At 42.6% G+C, this 22,569-nt stretch overlaps 1 protein-coding gene across 6 annotated transcripts in view; it reads left to right on the top strand.

The window, feature by feature from the left end:
* FLRT2 (fibronectin leucine rich transmembrane protein 2) overlaps positions 1-22,569 on the top strand; it is a 106,572-nt gene that overhangs the window by 52,817 nt on the left and 31,186 nt on the right. For 2 of the 6 annotated variants that reach the window (XM_061156499.1, XM_061156497.1), the window contains exon 2: positions 1,244-1,373. The exons of 3 other annotated variants lie outside the window; for them this stretch is intronic. The gene's annotated coding sequence lies outside the window, so the exon portion shown is untranslated. Of the gene's footprint in view, positions 1-1,243; positions 1,374-15,419; positions 16,401-22,569 lie in introns of those variants that run through there. One more of the 6 variants, XM_061156500.1, reaches the window with a different exon arrangement.

Raw genomic sequence — 22,569 nt, 5'->3', positions numbered from 1 at the left:
TCCTGATAGAAATCAGCTTTTGGAAACCCTTTGAATTCTTGTCTTTGAGCTGACTGGCCTCTGCGGTGAATCTCCGCTCCTCTTCCACCCTTCCCGAGGGGTGCGGTCCCCCTGCCAGCTGGCCCTCTGAACCTGGGGCTTCTGTTCCCCCCGGAGCTGCCTTTGAAGCCAGAGGGCGCCGTGCAGCGGCTGATGGCAGCCGGGAGGTGGGTGGAGGGACGGACAGGGGCCAGCTGAGAGCCATGTGTTGCTCTGTGGGATTGCAGGTTTCTCCTTTGCCTCTTTTTCAAGATAGATACTCACTTTTATTTTGAAATGCATGTCTTCCCTTGGTTAAAGTAAAGAAATTATTCTGGTTTTAAAGAACACCACCAGAGCCAGCCTGTTTATGCAAAGTTGACTGTAACGAGCAGCTGCCACCGAAGCCACGAGCGCCAGGACTGGGAAATTGGACATACACCCATTCCATTCAGGCTGAGGTTATTTCAGGAGTGGAGGGAGGCTGGGGAGGTGCCAGAAACTTTCTAAATGAATCCTGATGCTCTCTCTTTAGTCTCTCATTTTTTCAGTCACTTGGAGAAAATTACCTCTCAGAACCTCAGCTTTCCTTATCTGTAAAATGGCAATAAAGCTCTTAGCCCATGGGGCTGTTCTGAAGATTAAAGTATGCAGTATTCTTAAGCACTGTAAGTGGTCTCTGGTTCTTCTGAACTGCTTCAGAACCTTTGTCGGGATCAGGATCCTATGGACGATACAGCAAGTTTCTAGTGAAGACTCACAGGGCTCCGGCAGGCAGAAATTGGCAATCCTCTTTGAAAGCAACACCTGTGGAGTAGTAATGAACTGCTTTGTGGGTAGTGATAGTGCAGATTTGTTGAGGGTGGGTATTTGGTTGCTCAGTCGTGTCTGACTGTTTGCAAGCCTATGGACTGTAGCCCGCCAGTCTCCTCTGTCCATGCAAGTCTCCCAGCAAGAATACTGAAGCGGGCTGCCATTTCTTACTCCAGGGGATCTTCCCGACCCAAGGATCGAACCCAAGTCTCTTGCATCTCCTGCATTCTCAGTTTAATTTTTTACCAGAGCCACCTGGGAATTCCCATTCAATGTGTTGGTCATTGGAATATCCTAAAATCTGTAGTTGTCAAAAGGGGAAGCCGGGTCCTTTGTTGATTTGTCCTTGAGCTGGTTTGGGTTCTCAATTTTGTCACTCAGATTTGCATCTTGTCTTTCTTTCTGTTTTCAGTTGTTTGGATTTCTCCCAAAGTATTTGCGGCTAAAATTCCTTTTGGACTCTGAGCTGCTTTTTTTTACGTAAGCTTTGGATTGGAATCAATAGAATGTCAAGACGCCAGGCACATTCAGCCTAAGAGCAGGTGGGTGTCTGCCGGACGGTGTGCCTGATTTGCCTGACAGTAGCAAATTTAGGCCAGAATTAATGAGCCAGCGAAGATACTGTTTGTGTTGCAGGATTTTTGCAGAGTTTTCACAAGTAGTTGTGTTTTCTCCTTCTAATGGGACTGTGTTTGCTCAAGAAATTATGTGTTCATATATGTATGTGAGTATGTGTTTATTACAACATTAAGCAGATTTATTCTTGGAAACCAGTAATCACACACACTCTGAAAATCTGACTCATAAACCTAGAGTTTAGTTTAATGGTTTGTCCTTTTAATGTTCAAGGAGAAGAAAACACTCAAATACTGGATGAATCACTGGTTTTTGTTTACCTTTATTAGGATACTTTTCTGGCCTAATGTCAGAAATCCAAGGGTCAGTGGCAGAGAGGGGAGCTGGGGTGGTGTGTGAAAGAATGGGGTTATAGCCAGACACTAGTTTGAATGTTGCTTCTTCTGCTTTAGAGGATGTTTAACATTGAGAAAACCTCCTGCCTTTGGGTTGTCATTCTCCTCTGGATCTTTCCTTATATATTTGGGAGTTAAAAAATGGTTAAATGTGGACTTGCTAGCTCATCAGTGGAAATGGGTGACCTTAGCAGCGGTTTCTGGTTTCTGCCACGTTTATCCTTTAGCTGGTCCATTTGTTTTCCATGCTCTGTATCTGGCAACACACGTTCTTTTGTTTCTGCTTTTAATTTCGAGTATAAACCCACATCTGGGAATCCAGGCCTTCTCGTTGTTGACCACGAATGGCCTTTGAATTCACGAGACCTCCCACAGTGGGGATGATATTAAACATACTGATCTAGATTTGGGCAGGGGATGAATAAAATGGAAATGAGGTTTATGCAAATCAGCCTCCCATTTGTTTGGAGATGGTCAGGAGGCGGTGGCAGGCATGGGTGTCCCAGGATTCTAGAACAGAGCCGGCAATGCCCTGAATGACAAGACAGTGGGTTCTCTTGGCTCCTTACAGGATGCCACTTACCCCAGAGAGGACCGGCCTCTGTGCTTGGTGGTCACAGAGAGGAAAGCGATAGTTCCACAGGACCATGCAGTCCTAGTTCAAACGGTTTAGTAGGACATCCCACCACTTCTCCTCTTCCTGGGACTAGATGGTGGCTGTTCCCTTCCTCTGGTTCAAAGGCCCAGTCAGTCCTCCTGGGCATTCACTGAAGTCACAAATCCAGTCCTGTTAGCACTGAAGACTTCCATTGTCTAATGGAGCGAAAGGCTGACGATTCTCCCTCTGCAGTGGCGACATGATATGTTTTTTATAATGTTTGTTTTACAGCATCCATTGTTTTTAATTTATAAAAATAGATTTTATATAATAAAATTGTTTATTCAGAAAACATGAGGGTTTTTTGTTGGGAGAGTGGGCTTGAGGTGAGAAGATAGGGTCCAAAAATTCATTTGCCACATTTGATTTGAGTGAAAAAATGTCTGATATTTGCGGTCTTTCTACAGTGTTATTTTTCCATATCATCTTGTCCACAATTAGGATGTGTGATGAATATGATTCTGTTACTTTGTTTCAACTCGAGCCACAGTCTTTGAAGGGATGAAGACTTGGTTCTAGATGACAGCCGTACCTGTGACCACTGAGGCAGTTGGTGTCAACTTAGGTACTGACTGTAGTGGCCTTTCTACTCACGGAGTTTATCGTTTACACTGGCTGCTTTTTCTTGGAAGGGGTGACAAGTGGGGAGCTGACCCTGTCTGTTCGTGAGAGTACCAGCTTTGGAGGAAGAACTAATCTTAAATATTTGTGATTCATTATCTTTCTGTGTTTAAGTTTTCATGTCTCTAAATTGTGCAAAAGAAATCTTTCTGCCATGTTCTCATGAAGCTTAAAGAAGAAGCTACTTATAGGAACCAGTAACTCTAACAGTGGAAGATATTTACTTAATCACCTACCATCCCATTTTGTGTGGGATCTGCCTGTTTAAGGTGACTTAGGTCCTACCTACTCTTAGATCTACAGGCTGGTGGTAAGGCAAAATAAAATAAAGTTTTTATATTCTTATCAACAGCAAGATGAGTGTTATTTTGATACATTTGCCTTATGACTATGTGGTGTGTGTGTGTGTGTGTGTGTGTGTGTGTGTGTAATGGGTAATCATAGTTTTCATAGTTTCATAGTTTCACAGAGTTTAGGAACCTCTGTGAAAGTGACAAAGTGCCTGAAACTGAAATCACTCTAGACTTCTTAACCACTTTGAACTACTGCCTCAAACAAAAACTCATAGAGATGTTCCTCAATCCCACTTATTGATTCTCATTGTACTTTGTGTTTGTTTGAGGCAATAGATCAAAGTGATTAAGAAGTCTAGAATGATTTCAATCTAGGTTGAAAGGCTGGCATTCATTGTAATGATCTTGGTTAGTTCCTTAACCTCTGTGAGTTCAATGTCTTCGTTTGTACAATGGAAGCAACTAGAGAAGTAGGTTCATGATGCTACTATATGGATTAAATGAAGACGATTAAGTAAGGTGTCACTCAGTCATGTCTGACTCTTTGCGACCCCGTGGACTGTAGCCTGCCAAGTTCCTCTGTCCATGGGGATCCTCCAGGGCATGCAGTGGGTTGACATGCCCTCCTTCAGGGGATCTTCCCAACCCAGGCATCAAACCCAGGTCTCCTGCATTGCAGGTGGGTTCTTTACCATCTGAGCCACCAGGGAAGCCCCAAAATACTGGAGTGGGTAGCCTATCCATTCCCCAGGGGAATTTTCCTAGCCAGGAATCAAACCGGAGTCTCCTGCATTGCAGGTGGATTCCTTACCAGCTGAGCTACCCGGAAGGTGTCTAGCACAGAGTTAAGCACTAAGTAGATAAATCCTAGCAATTGTTGCTGTTACAATCATTATTATGATATATGTAATGGGGATAAGAGTTGGTCCTATCTTATGCACTCATTGTGGGGATTACATACAGTAGTTATGCATTAATTTGTCTTGCAAAGAAAGTGCCCAGTAAAGTCTAGCTGCTTTTATTATTAACTTAGAATGAAAGCACCCAATTTTGAGAGATGTTAAGTAGTAACTATGAAAAAAGGGCACCCTTCCACAGGATTCTGTCTCTTAGATCAATTTTATTGTCTTGTTCTATATTTCCATTGTATTCTGTATAATTTTTCGGAGTAAGAGTTGCACATTGTTTCACTGCTCATCTTTGGAGGTTAAGCTAAGCTTCCTCCACATTCCTCTCCTACCACTTATCTAGAATAGAAAATCATTTGATAAAAAAAAAATGGACCTAGAGAAAATTCCCATGTGAGGAATGAAATTGCCCTTGTGAAGGTAAGTTAGGGCTCTAGAAACTGTGTGCAGAAAATCATTGAAAGATAATCTCTATAAGATTCTGAAAATTATTGAGAGGGATCAACTCTGAATGTTAGAATGTCCCAGTCCTTCTGGTAGTAAATACTTTGGGGGCATTTATTTGTTTTTAATTTTGATTCATTTAATTTTTTTATGCTGTCATACTCCTGAAAGAAATAGAAAGAAAAAGTGTTAGTTGTTCAACAGTGTCTGAGTCTTTGTGACCCCATGGACTGTAGCCTGCCAGGCTTCTCTGTCCATGGGATTCTCCAGGCAGGGATATAGGAGTTGGTTGCCATTCGCTTCTCCAGGAGATCTTCCCGACCTGGGGATCAAATCCGAGTCTCCTGTGTCCCCTGCTTTGGCAGATGGATTCTTTACCACTGAGCCACCAGGGAAGTCCTCAAAGCCAAGGACCAGTTTTGGTTAGCACAGAAGTAACGCCACACAAGAACTTGAGTTCCAGCTGGAGGTGCCAAGGATTGAACCCGGGGCCTCGTGCATGTGAAGCCTGAAATCCTTGCTGCCGATCAACTGGAGTGGGCAGAGTTCCCCAGGGGTAACAGTCAAGGAGCTAATCTATGGAGCAACTGAACGGCACTGTGTCCCATGAACAGGATTCAGATATGGGTGAAAACAATGAATTCTGGGAGCAGAGCACTCCTCTTTCGGCAACAGTGGCTTGAAGCCCTGGGTACCCCCAGAATCAGGCAGTCTATGCCATGAGGAGAGCCTCGCAGCACATCCCAGGGCTCCTAGGGATATAGTCTGGATCAGCGCTCCTGGCTTACTTAAAGGCTATTTCCTCAAGGCATTGTATAAGGGAGAAGATACAACTTACTTTATGTAACAGAGGCGCTGCCTGTTGGTGGTACTGTGCTGAGTCCTGAAAATCAGTGAAACGGAAGAGAGAAGTGCGCCTTTCTTAAGCTAAGCAGAATCTGACAATGGGCACGTGGAGGTTTTAAGAATGGGAGGAGATTGGCACTAGGTTTTTGTTATTGATGGGCTCTGTGGTGCCCTGGACTGTCTTTTTCGCTGTAATAGGATTTATTTATTTATCCCTCAGGGTGTATGGGCTTCCCTGTCTCCTAGCTGTGAGCTTTCAGGCCGAGGAAGCCTCCGCAATTACATTGCTCTCTTGTCCTAACCCCTGTTTAAGCACTGATGAACTGGGACTTCTTCTCTACTTGCCTCACAAAATGCAAGAGTTGATTAATATTTGTACAGGACTGGGAAATGCCTTTTAGGAATGGCGTGAGCACGTACAAGGACTTATAGTATTGACTTGGGCATTGCACTCCTTTCTTCTTTAAATAATTAGCAGGAAAAATTACATGGGGGGGGGGGAGCTGAAAGGTATACATGAAAAAAAAATGTGGCAGTCAATTAAAATCATAAAAGGTACTTTTTAATGAGGTCTTGATTCTGCACTTCTGTCAAGCAGTAGACTTTCCATGCGAGATCGGGTAGCCGGGTGCAGGCAGGCTTGGAGTTTTGTCCTAAGACATCTCTGCAGCCTTCTCTCCCCTTCAGGGCTTTCGGGTCAGGATGGTGTGCCCCCCAGAGCCACAGAGGACGGATGTCCTCCTCTGGGGTCCATGCAGGCCTGCCTGACCTCAGCAGAGACCCACTTCCTGTGCGGGACCTAGCCTCCTCCTCGGATGCCCGCTGACAGAGGGTTCTAGATGGCGCCGAAAGATGCTTTCCGAAGCTTCACGGAGTCTGTGTGCATGCCTGCAGCCGCTCATCTGTGAAGATGCTGGTGGGTGCGGACACCTCTGGCCATACCTTAGACAGGCCTTCTGCGTGGGAGCAACATGAGGCTTTTTCCTCCTGTGGGCTCTTCACTGCAAATGGGGCAACGTCCCGAAAGCCAGGAACAGGGTGGGCTTGAAGGGGGAGTGTGGTAGGGGCAACGAAGAAAGGTCTCAGGGCTGAGGAAAGGCAGGAGGCGGACGAGGGCCTTTGTGGTATCCTGAAAGGGTGTGTAACAGAGCTGGGGATGTGAGTGGTCTTTTGTCATGGCCGCTGATGGTCAATGTGACCTTGACTTCTGGTTTCCATATTTGTAAAATGGTCCAAATAACGACCTACCAGGTGGAGGTAAGATTGAGGGAGATAATGCCTGTCAGGTTATCCGTCATCAGCATTCAATAAGGTCTCCAGGGCCCAAGTGTTTCCAAGCCACCCCTCCTCAGGGGTGTCCTCTGCATTCAAAGAGCAAGACATGGCTCAAATGTTTTATTTCTCTTACTGTTCTTTTCCCCACCTGCTTCACGCCAGATGATTCTGTTTTCAGGGCAGTCTTTGTAGTATCAGTCTGCTAACCTTGTCTCCCTTATGCAAACAGGGCTTGGTCTTATTCAGTTGTAATGAGAATTCCACAACTATCCTCCTTTGAAAAATGTGAACCTCTTTACTTCTAATTGCAGAGGTGAGGTGAGCTTATTTGTAGATAGTTTGGAAAATCCAAAGTTAAAAGAGTGAAATCACCAACAATTATAATCTCAGTACACAGAATCATTGCACGTGTGTGTGTGTGTGTATGTGTGTGTTATATAGGTATGAGAGTGTATATGTGGTGGATATTTTATTCAGTGTTCTGGATTCTGCAATGTAAAGTTTGTTGAGATGGAGGATGCATGGATCTTATTCATTTTAGAATGAGAAGACAAAGGCGTATACATTTTCCTTTCTTGATGTTCTTGTCGTACCAGTGCTTCAACTTGCTGATAGTGATAATGATTGCAAATGTTTTTATGTTATCTCTCTTCTTGGCATTAGTTCTACATGCCACACACACATACTAATATATAATATATATAATATATATAGCATATACACATATATGATTTATTTCTTTTTATAGAGGAGGAAAATGGGGCACAGAGAGGTTAGTAACTCGCCCACACACCACACAGCTTCTAACAACAGAGGCCAGCTTCAGCCCCAGGTGCTGTGGAGCGTGAGCTTTTTATCTGTTCTGCTCACTGCACTGATAATGCTGGTGTAAGAAATAGTGATCGAGGAGCATGAAGTTTCAGTTATGCAAAGATGAGTAAGGTTTAGTGATCTGTATTACAGCGTTGTGTCTATATGAACAATTGCTGCATTTTGCACTTTATTTGTTGAGGGTCACCTTGCTAAATGCTCTTACCACAATAAAATAAAAAAAAAAGTGATATGAAATAATGTCCCAAAGCAGCATTTTACAGTCTTGGTAAAACTCATCTTTATGTGTCAATCTTTCCACAGTTTCAGTTCAGTTCAGTTCAGTTCAGTCGCTCAGTCGTGTCTGACTCTTTGCGACCCCATGAATCACAGCACACCAGGCCTCCCTGTCCATCACCAGCTCCCGGAGTTTACTCAAACTCATGTCCATCGAGTCTGTGATGCCATCCAGCCATCTCATCCTCTGTTGTCCCCTTCTCCTCCTGCCCCCAATCCCTCCCAGCATCAGGGTCTTTTCAAATGAGTCAGCTCTTCGCATGAGGTGGCCAGAGTATTGGAGTTTCAGCTTCAGCATCAGTCCTTCCAATGAACACCCAGGACTGATCTCCTTTAGGATGGACTGGTTGGATGTCCTTGCAGTCCAAGGAACTCTCAAGAGTCTTCTTCAACACCACAGTTCAAAAGCATCAATTCTTTGGCACTCAGCTCTCCTTATAGTCCAACTCTCACATCCATACATGACCACTGGAAAAACCATAGCCTTGACTAGACGGACCTTTATTGGCAAAGTAATGTCTCTGCTTTTTAATATGCTGTCTAGGTTGGCCATAACTTTCCTTCTAAAGAGTAAGTGTCTTTTAATTTCATGGCTGCAGTCACCATCTGCAGTGATTTTGGAGCCCAGAAAAATAAAGTTAGCCACTGTTTCCACTGTTTCCCCATATATTTGCCATGAAGTGATTCCACAGTTTAGGAATTGGAAATGTAATGTTCATTATATATATCTATATATTTATATCTATGTGTGTGTATCAAAGTAAAAGGAGGATTTTGTTTAATTAAAAAAAGGAAAAAACATTTGAAGCTAGAACACCAACACCAGTCAGGCAAATTCTCATGGGCATGGTAGACATGGCATCAGTTTAGTAATGATCCCAACATTTATATAATGAGGCCATGATATGTCTCAAAATCAGAAGAAAAATGTTCAAATCCAAGAGATCAACGCAGAAAGGTAAGCCGGTTCTCATGGAATTTAGATATGTCAAAGACATTCCCAGGTAGCATATGAATGTTAAAGATAGTACAGGTTTTTATTTTTGAGTTGACTTTCCTTTATAGATCAGTATTCTCCAGTTTGGCTACAGGCAAACCTACACTATGTTATATAAGCAATAGCTTATTTGATTTTTGACCCTTGGTTATGTGTTCGAAAAGGTAACCATCAAATGAGGAAGCTCACTTTTACTTTGTTTTCAAAATGATATTAAGAAAAAACACGTTTACATTCGTTCATCATTTCAGGACATGGGCCCAAGTAGATTTCAGCCTTGAAACTGCTTTGTCATCTAGTTTGTAGCTGGCTAAGGAACGAAAAATAACAGAGCTTATTTTGGTCACTCTAATTGTCACTGACAGCAGACAGCAGTGTGCCAACAGCTCCAAAGAATTCCCAAGGAAGAGCTACTTCTGCTGTCCAAGATTTCCCAGATTTGTTTTGTTTGCTCACTTGATATATAATCTTGTGGTTCCTGGCCCCTTTCACCACCTAAAGCAGAAAAACATATTCGATTCTTAGTTCATTTTAACTAGAACTCGCCCAGCTTCTAACTGTTTCAACAAATTAAAGGGCTTGACTGTGGAATTTTTTTTTTTTAAGTAAACACTTTGCTGTTACTCAAACCCTACCATGGGTTCAGCAGACAAATGCAAACTGTCTCTTTAGATGTGGTCACAGCTGACAGTTCAAAAGAATGAAATCAAAACCCTGAAGACTTGAAATAAAAAATCATTCTTGGAATAAAAGCTCGGATTTCAAAGATGATATTAAAATGATAATAATTTTAAACATCCCCTTTTAGCATAAATTTCTCCTGATGAAACACTCCCCACAAAACTGTAAGGCTGTATTGTCTGAATCATCCTTTTAGGGAAATCTCTAGAACTCTCACAGGGTAAATGATGAGGAATGTTCTGGGGGGTTGACTCCATTATAGTTTTTCTTATTGGTGGGAATGGGATTAAATTAAAATAGTCTAGACTGAACCAAATGAGACTGATTCTGAATTTTATTTTTTAATACTATCATAAGCTTAAACTGTTGCATTATTCTGGTGTCCATATATTTTCCTTTCTTCACGTGCTGTTACGTGAAGTGACATGGGCTTTATTATTAACAAAAAATAATTTAAAAATACTTCCAGCTCTCTAAACATTCCAATAACAGAATGAAGGGCTTCCCTTGAATTATCTCTTGCAGTAGCTCACCCACCCATCAAGGTAGGGACGGCTATATTAATAGTATTATACAGATAAAGAGACTTGCGTTTCCCGAAGTTCAGTAACTTATTCGAGGTCATGTCACTGGTTCAGGGTTTCTCACTGCAGCACTATCCACAGTTTGAACTGAAATTAGCTCCTTGTTGTGGGAAGCTGCACTCTGCCTTCTTGGAGACTGAGCAACATCCATGGTCTCATCCACCGTCTCTTCCCTCTAAATGCCAGCTGCAGCCCTAACCATGACTAGTAAAAAGTCTCCAGTATTGCCCAACGTCCCCTGGGAGGGGGGCAGAATGGCCAGACTGAGAATCACTGTGCCAGTTACGTGGCAGAGCTTGCGGATGTTTTAGACGGATTCCCTTCCTCTTAACTCTTCTTGGGCCTCCCTGAAGGCTCAGCTGGCAAAGAACCCGCCTGCAATGCAGGAGACCCCGGTTCGATCCCTGGGTTGGGAAGATCCCCCGGAGAAGGGATAGGCTACCCACTCCAGTCTTCTTGGCCTTCCCTTGTGGCTCAGCTAGCAAAGAATCCGCCTACAATGCAGGAGACCTGGGTTCGATCCCTGGGTTGGGAAGATCCCCTGGAGAAGGGAAAGGCTACCCACTCCAGCATTCTGGCCTGGAGAATTCCATGGACTGTCCATGGGGTCACCCAGAGTTGGACACGACTGAGCGACTTTCACTTTCACTCTTCCTACTGTCTCGCCACTCCCGGTTCATACAGGACATAGCAACAGTGACCAGCTTCTGTTCTCTCTCCTTTCTTTCTTCTGAACACAGAGATTTAGTCCTTAGCAAGTGATGGTTAGCGTCTGCTTGTTCATCTTGAGGATGGACCGAGTTCTTTGACAAACACCTTCCTGTTCTCACTGTGGGTGTGGTCAGTGTAAAATGGTGACGGATCTGTGCCTTATACAGGCAATATCATACTCATAGCCGCGCGCATGAAGAGCCAGACAGTAAATTAAAGTGTTCATCTCTCTTGCTTGCTGAATGTGTGTTTGCTGTGTCAGACCTCTATCACTGTTTTCTCTGAATCACTAAGTGGCCTTCAGCAAGTCACTGAATCATTTGTGCTTCCTCTTTTTTTTTTTTTTTTTCTTTTTGAGAAAATGAGAACCATCCTTCCATCACCATGCCTTTTACCTTTCACTTTGGAGAGTGGTGTGTTTATTCCTAAACATTTTGGAAGGAACTCTAAGACATCCGGTTTAGTGAAAAGTAAATACAATTTTTGAAAAGGAAAAGGATATGCGTTCACTGAGATAACTGACTTTCCAGATGAAATAGTCCATTGATCAGCCATCAGTACATAAAATACTTTTAAGAAGAAAGCTAAGAGGTAGCCACACACACCTTTCCCAAGTCCTCGTTGGTTTCGGTTTTCTCGGCGGTAGACACTTCCTCAGGCCTTCTCGTAGCTGAGGATTTGGGTATAAATACAAAACCATTTTGGAAAAAGGTAGTGAAGGCACACATCGTCGGTGTCATCCGTTCATTTCATAGGAGCGGAGGGCGCGTCTCGCCCTCTTTCAGGGTCTGTGCATTTGAAGTGCATGGTCCCGTGGGAATTTATTCCAAAGGTTAGAAAGTCTGCAGTGAGAAAGTGCTTTGGGATGCCCCTGGTGGGTCAGGGGTAAAGAATCCGCCTGCCAATGCAGCAGACACAGGTTCGATCCCTGATCCAGGAAGATCCTATGGACTGCAGAGCATCTAAGCCCAGGTACCGCAACTACTGAAGCCCGAGTGTCCTAAAGCCCCAGCTCTGCAACAACAGAAGCCTCTGCCTGGAGAAGCCGACGCCCTGCAACTCCAGAGAGGCCCCCGCTCTCCACAACCAGAGAAAAGCAGGAGCAACAAGGAAGACCCAGCGAGGAGGAAAATAAATAAATCAATAAAATTATAAAAAGAAAAATGCGTGCACCCTGAGGGTCTGAAGATACACAGGCAGAGGACAGACCAGACCCCTGCCTCGGGCTTGAGGAATGTATGGGGCAGGTTCCAATAGCTCCTAAAAGGTAACCTAGGTGAACGCTTAGGTGATGAGAAATCCTATCACCTCAGGCTTCCAAAACAGCCATCAAATTGTTTTTGCCAGTGAGCACATAAAATAGTTAGGTGAGAGTAAAGTAAATCTTTATAAATATAGATTAGCAGGCAACTCAATGTAATTCTTTTTAATTGCTTTTGATTTATTGTGTGACAAGTATACATGGGTATCTAATTTATAAATGAGGTGGAGTTTTGTTTGCTGAATATATAGCATTTTTATTGCTTAATAAATATTTCACGAGCTAAACCCTGACTCTTATGGATGTGGAAAGTAAAGGGGCATTAGACTTACATAGAATGCTATATAAACTTAATATGCATTTATCTTAGCTTTTTAAACACATGTAACAGTCAAGACATGAATGAGTCACTCCAGTAAACTGAAACAGCAAAATAAACTGCAAATTGACTTTTAAGTGTCAAATTAAATATTTCTCTACCTCTGCGTAGTAGTTTTCACCTTGTCTGAGATGTTTAGTTGCTAAGTTGTGTCCCAGTCTTTTGCGACCCCATGGATTGTAGCCCTTCAGGCTCCTTGTCCATGGAATTCTGCAGGCAAGAATACTGGAGTGGGTTGCCATTCCCTTCTCCAGGGGATCTTCCTGACCCAGGGATCATGCTTGGGTCTCCTGCTTGGCAGGTAGATTCTTTACCGCTGAACTCTGTTTGAGATGGGTCGTTAAAAACAGATGTGATTAAAAAAAAAAAAGAGAGAGATGTGATGCAAAGAAAGCAAAAATATTTTATAAGACTCTTTTTAACAGCAATAACAAAGTGGTAGGATAAAGATGACTTTCTGGTTTCTTAGTGTTAATCAATATATTCTGTGATGATGGAGGACAAAATAGAAAAGGAAGGAGCGAGCTCTAGAGAAAAGCAGAGGCAGCTCCTTTCTTCTGCGCTGATCATCCTAGTAGCGGCATCCCTGGTTTCCCACCCAATTGTGTAGGACACTGGGCTGCAAATTGTGGGACACATAGAAGATGGAGACTTCCTCTTTCCCTTGCTTCTTTATCAGATAAGAAGGACGGGTACATCCTTTAACCTTTGGGCATACAAGTGCATCAACTCTGAAAGTAAGTGGAATCTGGTATGTACAATGAAGGACTGGTATCACTTGCTCAGTCAGAAACTGTACCCACATTAATTCTGCACCTGTTCTGCAGGTTGCCCTGCTGAGTGCTGTGGGGGCTCCAGACATGCAGAACATGCTCCATTGGCTGTTTACAAGCGCAGGGCTCTCTTTGTAGGCATGCCATACTGTTTGCAAATTACGTAAATATTTTGCATAATATTTTCAAATCCGTGGGTGGAAAATACACAAAATTCATCTTCATCTACCCTACACTAAATCTCAGTACACATCTGGATAAGGGTAACATTTTCTTTTCCTCTTATGTTTAAGAATGTAAGAAGTGATGCTGCTTCCGAAGAAAGGAGAAGAGGGGTACTTGTCTCGATGTATGTATACTAACTCTAGATTAATGCTTAATTGATGAGTTACTAGACTTTTCCTGTTTTTATTGGCATATAATTGCTTCCCGAGGTTCTGCTGTACCACAAAGTGAACCAGCTACATGTGTATATGGATCCCCTCCCTCTCGAGTCTCCCTCCCACCCCCACCTTCTTCCTACCCATCTAGGTCACCACAGAGCATGGGGCTGGGCTCCCTCTGCCCTACAGCAGGCTCCCAGGAGCTAGTTATTTAAAACATGTCCAAGTTTTTCTGTGATGTCTGTGTGTCCCCATTCTGTGCTGCACATTCCATGAAACTAAAAGCTGATTCTTCCTATGATGTTCAAGCTCTTTTTTTCTGTAGCCCATCTCCTGACTGCATGGCCAGTAGGTTAATTTAAGGCTTGTCGTGCCTTTCACATAATGTCTTTTTAAGTACAGTTGAAACCCTGTTGATTTGATAAGGTTAAACGTGTTCAGTCAAAATCAGTAGGTGCCAGTAGGATTTTAAATATGTCGTGTATTTTCTGGGGATTGGAACTGAGGGATATTGTTGGATCTTTATAGTCTATCTGGAAACCAATTAATAATGTTTTATAGATTGTGAACTCTTTATAGCCCTGCCAACTCTTCCTTAACTGTGCTTTTTGGTTGTTTAGCATTGTTTACAGGGCTCTTAGTTGCCTGTGTGGTTTTTTTTCTTGATTTGAAATTATTTTATGCCTGGTTCTGAACGTTAAAACATCTCAATATCTGATTTCTAGAAATAGTATTTTAAAAGTTTCTATCCCTCTTATATACTATAGATTCTAACATCTGTTTGCTTGTTTAGAACATGCCAGTCACAAGTATCTGCTACTAATTTGTTTTCAAGTTCATCTAAAAACAGTATTTAATATGAAGTATATATTACTTACACTGATGCTGGGAAATATTGAAGGCAGGAGCAGAAGGGGACGACAGAGGATGAGATGGTTGGATGGCATCACCGACTCGATGGACATGAGTCTGAGCAAGCTCCGGGAGAATGTGAAAGATAGGGAAAGCTGGCACATTGCAGTCCATGGGGTCACAAAGAGTCGGACAGGACTGAGCAACTGAGCAACAATATACTACTTAAATGTGACTACTTGAATAATATTAAACAAACTAACAATGAAACTTTTATCAGTAGATGAATGACTAATGTTCTTTAACCGAAAATAATTTATCTAAGCTAAAATTCAGATTTTCAACAGAAATGAGATTTTCAGTCTGCTCCAATTGTGGCTTTCTGAATATTTTAATGAGCCAATACTAGGTTTAAGCTCCTCAGGACAGTCTCTCTAGAAAATTCAAATTGCAGTTGGTTGGCCTAGGTAATTCCACAGCCACATGAACAACAGCTAGATTCTGCCTCGATGTGACTGAGATGAGCCTCTTCCTATGGCTGAGAACGTGAATCGTGGACGGGAGGCAGGAGACAGAGCGGGCTGGATGCCCTGCATCTATTACCCATCAGTGTGCCTTCCTTCCTGTGAACCCTTCCAGAGCTTTTCTTCAGATAAGAATGCATTTTGCAATAAAAGTTTATCTTGATTGGAGGGGGGTCTTAAACCCTTACAACAGGATGAGATTTCTTTCTTTCTTTTTTTTTTTTTTTTTTTTTTTAAGGTTGATTTCTAACTTAGAATAAGAATAAGCCCATGGAGGTGATTTTAGAAAGGAAAAGACAGAGGGAACAAACCATCTGACTGAAGGAAACAGCAACGGAATAAAAGGAGAAAAAAAATCCCGCAAACACGCCCCATGTATGTCAAGAAGCAGGGCTTAACCCTAAGGCTAGTTGCAGATCTGTATGAGGAAGTCACACATTTGGCTGGGGATTGGAAATGTGGTTTGTGTGGTGGAGTGACTTTTTAAATGGGTGCAAGAGTTTTGCTCAGGTTCCATCTGTGTTTCTAAGCTTGTCCTCAGTAGAAGGAAAGCCGGAGAAATGCGGGTGCAATCACTACTCCGGGGAGGACGGAGGATTTGTTGCCTCTGGAATGGAGTGTGTGTGTGAATGTGTGACTTCAGAGTGTGGCTTTGTGTGTGTGTGTGTCTGTGTGTGTGACGGCAGAACTTCCTTGAATCGCTTCTCTCAGGTAACTGTGTGTCCAACTCCTTCCCTCCTGCAAGTCTCAGCTCAAACGCCTTATTTAAAATTGTACCCACTCGGCCCTTCACCACACACCCAAGTCCCTCTCCCCTTAGCAGGTGCTTGATAAGCAGTGAGGCGTGTTCTTTCTGAGCTCTGGAAGAATGTGGACCCTAAAAGCTGTCCCTGGGACTTCCCTGGCCATCCAGTGGTGCAGACTCTGCTTCTGCTGCAGGGGATCGTGGGTTTGATCCCTGGTCAGGGAACTAAGATCCGACATGCTGTGAGGCATGGCCAAAAAATTAATTAAAACTAATTTGCTTCTGGTAGAGATATTACACTGAATTTGTACCAAAAAAAAAGAAAAATGTTGTCCTCATCTCTGTCATTTTCAGTCTGTAAACATACAAGAGGCTTTTATCTTCTGGGACACTGGATTCGAAGTCCTCCCACTCCATTTTCATATAATCTGGCTAAGAACTCAACCGTTTTCTCCACAGCTTCATACACAGCCCTGGTCATGACCTAACGGGAAACCTGTGATGTGTCTGAATGACCCTGGGATCTGATGTTCACATCATCCTAGGTTCAAAACCGGTGTGTATAATCTGTGTGAATTTGATCAAATTATTTCACTTTAATTAAGTTTAGATTTTAAAAAGATCTCAGTAATGAGGTACCTGCACGGGTTTTCTGAGGATTAGTGATAAGACGTAAAGAAATGCCCGACAAGGTGCTTGGCCTGAGAGTCCATAGTTCCTAGACACATTTTGAATGTATATTCATGCCTATTTATTTCTGTATGTGGATACGCACAGAGCTAGGAGAACTCATGGATTCCTTTCAAAGATAGGGAAGAAAGAACCTTTTGAAGTCTGTATGAAAAGAGCTTAGGAATTAATGTCCTGCTGCTATCCAAGGTATAAGTGCCTACCATGTTCAAATAGCATCAATAGGATTAATATTCCGAATTTTCTTTGAAGTCTTAATGCAGAAAGGCCTGGAAGTGAAACCCGTAGCTATTTCTAAGGGGGATAAGTTCTCAATATCAAGTAACAGGCCCCGTGGGACAACTGGGCCATATCTGTCTTGCTGAATTTTCCTGTCTTCACGTATATATTCTCCTGGTGCCTTAGAACGGCTCAGTTGACTGGCAAAAGGCGAGCATGTTCCTTGCTTGGTCTGTCGCTTGGAGTCAACTTCTGCGGGTCTCCTGGGAAGGATGTGGAGGGTTTTGAGATTTCTGCTGTTGGAGCTGGGAGTTTTTTTTCATTCATCTTCGGACAGACTTGTGGCTGCCTCTCTCAGGAAATTACAGTTCATTTTTGACTGTTCAGGAAGGGCCTTTGAAAATACTGACATCCAACAAACAAACAGCCTCTCCCTGAAGAGGGCAGGGAGGCCACATCTCACCCAGGGGCCAGGAAACACGCTCCTCTGAACTTTCGCCGCGGTTTGTTTTCACAGGTTATCTTCTCTTCCAGATCTGCAGACTGACACAGAATCTATCCTCTAGGATTTGGGTGGGGTCACTTCAATAACCACCAGCCCTCATCTTCACAAGAATCCTCACAGGAGTCAGACATTACTGCAAATATTAAAGCTGTCCAACACGCACTTTTCATGTAGTTTTTTGTTTTCCCTTTTTTCAGAAGCTCCCTCACATTTGTTTGCTGTTTGTCATGTTTATGCCTTGTCGAGCCATGGACCAAACTAGAGATTAGATAGGAACACAAGGCGGGCTCTTTTTTGAAGTAACTTTTTCTTTTCTTAAGGGGAAAAGGACTTTCATGTGAGAATTAATTTTCCGGATTTGTCCAAGGTGCAAGAAGATAAAAGAACTTCAGATTTAGAATTTCTAAAGTAACTGAACCCGTCATCTTTTGGGAGATTTTCTTTCTTTCTTTTTTTTTTTTTTGCTTCTCTTTTAAACATTTTCACTGTTTAAGCTCTTTCTGCCTCTCACCACGATACCTGGGAGAATTCAGATGTTTCATAGGCAAGCAGTTACTGTGCAGCTACACAGATCAGAACATGTTAGCTGGGCCTTGTTATGTGATGTGTTGACTTTCAATTGATTTTAAGCCCACTTTAAATGGTAATGAGGATGCCAGGCTGGGAGATAGCATATGGTTTTAACGATTTGATTCTCAGAAAGCAGGCAAACATTTTAAAATGATAGAGCTTCACTAGTGTGAAACTCAAGGTGAAATCGGAGGGTTTGAATGACAGAAACTACTTCTTCCATCTTTATGATTATTAGCTCTGCCTTTATCATATTGTAGTGTGTGGAGAAGAAGAACACAGAAAGAGGAAAACCAGAATTTGCTATCAAAGTCTGGATCAAATTAAACACAGCATAAGGCTCTGCTCCAAAGATACAGGGCTTGGTGCTTTTGAACTCAGATCTGCCTTTCCAGCAAGATATAATATGAAAAGTCAATTAAAATATAATAAGGAAAAATGTAATTTAAGGAGTTGGAAAATGAGGGAAAATGTGGCAGGGTGTGAAAGAGAAATGAAGAGGAAAATTAGGCATTTAGGCATGACCTACATGTGTGTATGTAGTACTCGCTACACGGTCTCCTATGAAGTGAGAGATGCGTGGGCCAACAAGGTGAGTCTTTTGGAGACATTTGATCTCTTTATGGGAAGAGACTTGGAGGTCCCACTGTAGGTTTGCTTTCTTCATCTGTTCTGTTAGATTTTGCCGACTGTCGTCCCCAAGGGAATGACGGAAGCCTATGGGGCAGTATTCCGTTGTGCTCACGTGTGCCCCAGCTTCTGGCCATTCCTGTCAGTGGACATCTCGGTTGCTCCTGTGTCCTGATTTTTGTAAACAGTGCTTCAATGTGGGCATCTCTTTGAATTACTCTTTCTCAAGGTGCTCTGTGACGGCCTGGGGGTGAGGGGGTGGGAGGGAGGCTCGTGAGGGAGGGGACATACCGGCACTTATGGCTGATCCATAGGAGAAATGAATACAACACAGCGTAGCAGTTATCCCCCAATTTATTTTTTAAAAACCTAGGGGGTGATATTTTTCTTAAATTGCACTGTTTGTTTTCATTGTTAGAACGGAATGCCAGAGATGCTAAGATGCAGTCAACTTAAGGATACTTAGGGGTTTAAACAACCTGTGAGAAGTCTGGTCTGTTCACAGAGATACTGTGTGTCTCTATGCTTCCGTCACTGGTGAATTACACGGTAAAGTGTGTGACTTAAAATTACATACTGATAGAGTGTGACCGCTGAGTGGGACTCTAGAGATAATATGCTCTGGTGGCATATTTTGTTTTTACAGCAACAAAACGACTTATTTACAGTCATAAGCATAATTGTCTACAGTTGGAAAATAAACCTTTGATCTCCTGAGTTTTAGACTCTCTTTAATGGCTTCTCTACACGTGTCACTATTTCAGTGTAATTGTTTCATTCAAAACTGTTAATTTGGTTCCTTCTTATAGACACAGTCTAAGTCAAATGATGAAAATCATGAATGCCATTTATTGAGCACTTATTCCATTCAGGCCATTTACTAAGTAAAAGCTTTGCATAAATGCCCTCATTTAATCTTTACAACCGTGTTGTAAGGAAATTTTGGATTAGAGAAGCTAAATGATTTGCTGAATATTTGCCTACAGCTCGTTAATGACAGGGAAAGTGTTCGGACACACAAGTCTCTCTGGCTGTATATATTCCTCCTGGAGCTAAGCAGGTTTCTCAACCGAGTAAAGATATTTTACTGGAATTCTAAACCTCCTTAGATTTTTCATGTGATTTTTGGTTGCAGTACACAGATGATGCTTACTAGAAACAGAATTAAGAAATCAAGTCTTCTTTGTCATCCTCCTCAATGCTTTATGTCCACTCTATTCATCCTAAGCCCTGATTTCTTCTGGGGATATTCAGGTGCTCAGAGAAGTCCTTCAAATCTTAAAACCATTTCCCAGTTGCCAATGGGTAGCACTCCATCGAAGAGACTTGTGTGGTTTTCAACCTGAAAGAGACCTTAGGCAATAGAAAAACCCCCTTCCCCTTGCGGTTTTAATACTCAAGCTTAGAAAATGAAATGACTTTCCCCAAGGCCACACATCTAGTTTGTGACAAAACTATGACAAAGAGCCAGGTTTCTGGAATCCATGACTTTACATCTTTTGACTGTTTAGACAGCCTCTCGTTATAAAGTACTGTTGAGTAATAGATTTAGTCATATACATCACATTTTACAAAGCAATGCATTAGGATAAAATGCAGACATGGGTTTGTTTGCTTTAAATTCAAATGACAAATGCAAGTAGCTTTTGACTTCATGAAAGATTCTTGAATCTATAGATGAAAAATACTTCCCAGTGTTATAGATGGCCATGTTCTAAATTCCCCTCCTTATACCATTCTTGAACTAGCCTTAGTAGCTACCATCGAATTGGTGGCTACTATAGTTATAACGTGATGCTATTCCTAATTCTGCAAGTAATTCTGTAGGGTTAGTATTGTTATTCCTATTTACTAGGAAAAAACCATTACTCATGACTTTCACAATGTCATACAGATACTCAATAGAATATTTAGTTGAGCACTGGTTTCTCTAACTGTAAAGTTTATATGTTTCCCTCTGTACCATAATGGACCAACAAAATTAAAGTATTAATTAAAAATTTAAAAAATTATCAAGTAAGTCTAACGGTGCCATGCACAACAAAATGAATTTCTCCTTCTTAATTTGACCTTAGACATTCAGTTTGATCATTCATCCTTGCTTTCTTTTATCAGTGAGTTAAACGCATAAGCATTTTACAGATGAGGCAACCACAGGAAGTTTAAGTAACTTCCCCAAGGCCATACAGCCAGGAAGTGATGCATCTGGGCCTCCAAGCCAAGACCCAAATATAAAAACTGCATCCAGTGACGGAAAAGTTTAAATTATAGTATCTGCACAGGCAGTAGATATAAAGTTTTGAGTAGAGCAGTACAGTGATACTTTCAGGATATTCATCTGTAACTAGTTGAGGGTGAATAAAAAAGAGAAACTGGTGAGGAGAAGATATGAGGCAACTTCAGTTTAGCTTATTTATGGAGTTAGCAGTATCAGAAGAGGGAGATTTAAAGTTACTCACCAGTGACTCATTTGCCTGGTAAGTTAGGAGGAAGCAGGAGGCAGTGGTGATCTCTTCACTGTGGGTAGCTAAGAGAATGCCGATGCCATGGTCCAAATGAAGAAGTCAAAGGAAGATCCTGATTTGATGTATGGCTGTTGATGTCTATGGACATGGAAATGTAGGGACTGGATTTCCTATGGGGTGTTGGAACTGTTTTGGAGATTTGGGATCGAGACTCGTAGGATTAAAGCAGTAACATTGTATTTATTTTTGAATCAGGCACCGAATAGAAGGTGAATGAGGACAGGACTGTCAGGACTGTCCACATTTAGAGACTGGGACAAAAGCAAATGGGTTTAGCAAAGTAAAAGGAAAACTGATGGGATATCAGAGAAACTGAAGAAGGGGAGAGTTTAGGGAAAGGAAAGGTGGTCAGGATTGCTCCTTGCAGAAAAGTCAGGGTGAAGGAAGATTGAAAGAGACTTTTGGGTTCTATATTATGAAATCATAATGTGGACTTCTGAGAAAGAAGTTTCAAAAGTATTTAAGGATAGTGTGAACTGAATTATAAAGATCCAGATGGTAGGAAATAGACATAATGTAACGTACAAGAAGGCAAGGAGAAAGGTGGACTGGAAGTTTGACAGACTCCCAGTGCTGGGAACGAGTTTTTGGAATCATGGAGACCTGATCATCTTGGTCATCACCGAAGACCTAGTTCGAGATGCTATCCATGGCCTCATCCAGTTTGTTGAATGACTAATTTGACCTTTTATCCAATCAGAAAGCTAGACATTCCCCTCATTTTATACATTTAAAGATTCATGATCTCAAAGAAACAACTGGAAACCACGTCCAATGGTAAGCAGGGTGATGGGGATGAAGGACACAGGTTAACGTCAGAAAGGAGCAGGTTCAGCCGATGGCCAGGTGGGGATGATGCTCAGAAAGGCGGTGAGGCTGCAGGGACAGAACAGAAGTCCTGGAAAGAGGACACGATGAGCCTGGAGGGAAGACAAATGCGGAAGAGAATCCCTGACCGAGTGTGGCCCTGGGCTGGCAGGGAACCAGCAGCCCAGATCCGTCAGGACTGCGTGGAACTTGTGTAGACTCAGAGACCATCGGAGAGCCATTTTGTCAGCTCACAAGCCCTACTGAACTTTGAAGGACACAGTGTGAGCCTAATAAAGAGGTCCTGGAGCACAGCCAGGCATCCAGGGCTAAAATCATGCCCCACATCACCAATTCTCCAGGGAGACCGCAGGTCTCCGGATAATGGAAGGCAGCAGGCTGCTCTAGCAGCTGCGGAATGGCAGGCTGCAGTGGATTAATGGCCTGGGGAGAAAAGCTCTAAAGCTCTTCCCACCCCAAAGCAAAGAGCACAACTCTGGAAGCAGAACACTTGGACTTAAACCCCAGCCTTGCTACCCACTACCTAGATGTGCTTAGTCGCTCAGTCATATCCAACTCTTTGTGACCCCCTGGACTATAGTCCACCAGGCTCCTCTGTCCATGGGGATTCTCCAGGCAAGAATACTGGAGTGAGTTACCATGCTCTCCTTCAGGGGATCTTCCCAACCCAGGGACTGAAGCCAGGTCTCCTGTATTGCAAGTGGATTCTTTACCATCTGAGCCACCATGGATGCCCCCACTACTACCTAGATAAGTTT

Source organism: Dama dama, chromosome 12 (genome assembly GCF_033118175.1).
Source record: "Dama dama isolate Ldn47 chromosome 12, ASM3311817v1, whole genome shotgun sequence".
NCBI lineage: Eukaryota > Metazoa > Chordata > Mammalia > Artiodactyla > Cervidae > Dama > Dama dama.
This window is presented reverse-complemented; position numbering and strand designations above follow the sequence as displayed.